Below are 4,794 nucleotides of genomic sequence, written 5' to 3'. Positions count from 1 at the left end.
AACTCCATCTGTAGACCAGGCTGGCCTTGAACTCAGAGATCTGCCTGCCTCTGCCTCCAGAGTATTAGGAAAAAGATCTTCTGGGAAATGCAGATTTGTTTACTTTTATATATGAGGCATTTTCTGCAAAGGCCTCAAAAGGACCTATCATTTTAGTTCTCAAAGAACAAACAAGATTGCAAGGGGCAAGGGCAGGGGACAGAATTCCTATGGTATGTCCTTTGTCAACTTCTGACTGTGTAGCATGGGAAGGCATATTTATCCCGAGTCTGGGAGTTGCAACAGGAAGAAAGCTATTGCAGAGGTTCAGGACGTTTGAGAGACACATTTAGAAAAACTTAGTGATCGGGCTTAATGATGAGGGAGAAGAGGAATTAAGATAATTGCTCCTTGTTTTGGGATTCTGACTGAGTAACTTAATGCATGATGATAATTACTGGAATTGAGAACACTTAAGAGGGATAGCATGGGACACTGCAGTTTCAGAATCTCTGTTTAGGGAGACATGGAAGGCGAGTTAGTCAGAAACAAGGACTGGAAGAGATTTTTCTAAAATGTAGTCACATAGCATTTATATCTGTCAGGATGGGCTTGATTAGGTTACAACGGTGAACACACGCTGGGGTGGGGGTGGAGAGAGAGGCGGGTTTCCTCCATGTCATGCTGCAGCATTCCAGGCTATTTTAATCTTAGATATCCGCATTTCACACATGATCGCGCTGGCATGAAATACGGAAAGTGGATTGGGGGATGAAGGGGTAGGTGCAACAGTACATAAATACACGCTTTCAAATGTTCAGGAAAAGAGGAACTAGGAATCCTAGTGAGCATCAATAATGCTAACCATGATCGTTTTGTATCAAACAACAAGGCAGAGATTATGATTATCCCCATAGAGGCCTGTGCTTCAGTTCATGTGTTGTAAAGGGGCAGGGGACTCAAACCCCCAAATCCCAATTCTGGATGTGCTAAATCCAAGGTGAGTTTATACAAACGAAGTGTCAAATCAGCAGCTAAATAAAAATGCTAGCAGAGATATGAATTTGGGAGATTAAAAAATATCTGGAGTTGGAGAGGAGGGTGTCGTGTGGTGATCTACGCTGAATAATAATATTGCCAGGGAAAGCATTCAGCGGGTGATCAGAAAGGCAGTGTAGACAGAGCGCTGCAGACAAGCCTGACTAAAGGGTGGTCTCGAAAGGTCTCGAAAGGAGCAATCGGCGGGAATGAAGGAATCAAGAGGAAACTATTAAAGCTACGGGAAAGGAACTCTAAGGTGTGGACTTCAGTTCCCATCAAAGGAAACCCCGTATTTGCATAAAGGGTTGCCATACTTTCCTGTGTCTCAGCTCATCTTTCTCTACTGAATCCAACCTGTTGGTACTTAAGCGTCTCTCCCCTTTTAAATACAAGGCCGGCATTTTCCCAACTAGCTATCAAAATGCGATAGGACTCGAAGCGCACACAGGTATCTCTCAGCTCTCCCCCCATTCCTCATTCTTCAGCATTCGTGCATTTGACTTTTTCTTGCCTAATTTCCCCCAAATTTTAGCAAAGACTATGGTTTTATTTCCCACATCTCATCTTCCCAACAAGGTATTTTTGGCCCAGAGCATACGGGTGCGTGCTCCATCGGTGCCACCGGTGCCATACAGCGCATGCGCAGAGCATACGGGTGCGTGCTCCATCGATGCCACCGGTGCCGTACAGCGCATGCTCTGCTCCAAGCTCTTCAGCACATTAGCAACTATCTGCAATGATGGTTTAACTGTTGTGTGTCTGTAATCAATTTTATCACACCAGAAAGCAAGTTCCAGACCAGTTGTGACACTGTACACCTTTAATCCCCAAATGAGGCAGTTGAAGGCCTGAGAACCATGAGTTTGAGGTCAGACTGGGCACTGAACAATGAGATCTGATCTCAAAAACAAACCAAAATGAAAGCCAGTTGCAAGAGGCTTGTAAAGCTTAATTTCAGGTAGAGGGTGAAAGTTGGGAGCATAAGGAGGGGTCACCATTTCAGAAATTCTGAGACGGTTTGTTGGTAGAAGGGCTGTGGACACCATGATAAAAATAACACTTGAAGCCTTGGCAGCAGTGGCGCACACCTTAATCCCAGCACTTGGGAGGCAGAGGCAGGTGGATCTCTGCGAGGCCACCCTGGTGTACAGAGTGAGTTCCAGGACAACCAGGGCCACACAGAGAAAAATACTGATTTCTTTAGTTATGTCTCAACAAACAAACATTTGAGTGAGCTGTCAACTTTCAGACTGAGACGCAAACAGCATAGTCAAAGGGGGTGCTTTTATGACCCCCTCAATCCTGGTCCTAGGCCAGCAACTCTGGTTACAACATCTGGAACAGCACATTATATATCCAGAGATCTATCACAGTGCCCACAACCGTGTCAGACACACAGCAAGTACTCAATAATTACTGAGTGACTGACAGGCCGTGCAAGGAATAGTTTGTAAAGATGATGGCTGTACAAAACCACTGCTTTTCAAGAGGATACTTCTCCAAATCACATCATATTAATAACAAGAAAAAGGTCTTGGGATCACAACTTGGGACACATGTGACTGTCCAATGCTTTCCGTACTTTGTGTTACATACTTAGTTGGGGGGGTCACATTATGCTTACATTGAGATACATGCATTGATTATTACTTACTGCAGTTTTGTTTCTTTAGAAGTTCCAATTTTTTGACCACAGATGCCGGGGTATTTTAGTTAACATGACTGGTGCCACCTAGTGGACACCATCTGATTATACAGGTTTGAGTTAAGAATTTATATTTCCCTGGGAAAAGAAATGCTGGTGAGGATGGTTGTTACAGAGCTGGCTTTGAAGACAGTTAATTTCACTGCCAATTCCATCTCCAAAAGCCTACTGCAGGCAGAGACAAGCAACCCTCTTTCACAGACAAAGGACACTAAGACAAGGAGAGGTTTGGGACGTTTCCAAGGCCAGTCAGAGTGTAAATTGCAGACCCGAACTTTCGGTGCCCTACCCTGTAACTACTGTTCTAAAGCACGAAGTCACCTGTATAATTAAAGAAACCAGAAAGTGTTTGCATACTGGGAGGTGAGAAGGGTACAGTGGGCCTTAGTAGCCTGGAAATAATAAAACCTAATGCCAACAGGTTTCCTTGGAAGCAGATGGATTATCTCCCGGGACCTTAATTTGAGCCCCACTAACATGTCCTCATCTAATTTAACACTACTGAAGGTGCTGTCCTAATGCCATAAAACGTGGAGGCTGGGACTGGCAGGATGGCTCAGTAGTGAGGGCACTTACTCAACCTTCAGCCCTGGAGACCTGAGTTTGATCCCTACCAGCCTCATCAAGGTCAAAAGAGAACCAACTTACTCCACTAATCATTCTCAGACTTCCACACACGACCTGTGGTTCATGTACACACACAATAATAAACGATTTCTTAAACTGGGGATGAAGATATCAACATATGGAATTGGCCAAACCATAAAAATTCAGTCTTTAACATGAGAGTTTTAATTTTTTGCTTGCACTTGTATTTATTTCAAATAAATCTAAATCATTTCCAATGTTTTATTATACAGGATTTTAGAACCAGAAAACTTGAAAGAACAGTACACCAGCACAGCCGCCATGACCTTGACTGTGTCTGCCTTACCTGCTGCACACTTGTCTCCATCTGAAGGCAGACGTGGCTTTGTTATCTTCTACCCTCACCGCATCGGTGGGCGTCTCCCAACTCAAGCACCAGAGTTCCTCAGGAAAATGATGCCTTCTGCCATTTTCTAGGTGTAAATATTAAAAATGTCTTCAATGTTTTCACGACCATTTTCTGCTGCCTCTGAAGCCTCAAGTTTCAAGTACTGCATTTAGTTCTAAACCTCTAAGCTTCATTAACCTAGAAAAGTCTCCCATCCCTTTTCCTCCATAAAATCAGAGTTTTGACAATCTAAGGTGCGATAATGGCGCTGCAACTGGATTGTCATTTAGGTATCCACAGGGAAGCATTTACCAAGGAAAGAGGAAAGGATGTTACAAAAGCATGGAGCAAGACAAGGTATCTCAGGTTAATTTACACTTCCCCAAGTGGAGCACTCCATCAGACTCATTCACAAGATGCTTCTGAAAGCTGCATGCTCCCAATTCCAGACCTCGGCTTAAACTCTGCATGTTTTTAAAACTTCAGTCAGTTAAGTCCATGTGATGAGTTCATCTTACCAAAATATACAAATAAAAAGTTTAAAAATCCAACTTAAAAGCCAGTTGTGCATGCCTTTAATCCCAGAATTTGGGAGGCAGAGGCAGATGGATCTCTAGAGTTCGAAGCCAGCCTGGTCTACAGAGTAAGTTCCAGGGTAGCCAGGGCTACATAGAGAAACCCTGAGTAAAAAAAGCAAGCAAACAAACAAACAAAAAGCCAAACAAATAATCCAACTTAAAAAAACTTGAAACATCCAAGTAGTGTACAATAATACAAGCATAGTATTCTAAGAATGGTAGCGTGGTAGGTGTGTGGGGGGGGGAGGGGGACACCAGACCTTGAGCAGAGACCCACTTCCCCTTCGGTCTGGGAGTACGCAGCTGTAAGACAATGTTTACTAAAAACAATACAATGCCCGGGGCAATAAGTTCCTGGAAACCACCGTGACCTCGACCTTGTCAAAAGACTAACCGCACCTTCAGACCCACCCACATCCACCTCTGGTGTCAGAGCAGAACCAGCCAGGGTAGAGGAGAGAGCAGAAGCTTTTCTGGAGGGAGCCTTTCTTAGGAAGTTTTCTTGAACCTTTTTG

The sequence above is a fragment of the Mesocricetus auratus genome, unplaced genomic scaffold (assembly GCF_017639785.1).
Source record: "Mesocricetus auratus isolate SY011 unplaced genomic scaffold, BCM_Maur_2.0 Super-Scaffold_15014, whole genome shotgun sequence".
Taxonomy (NCBI): domain Eukaryota; kingdom Metazoa; phylum Chordata; class Mammalia; order Rodentia; family Cricetidae; genus Mesocricetus; species Mesocricetus auratus.
Note: the sequence above shows the minus strand (reverse complement) of the source record.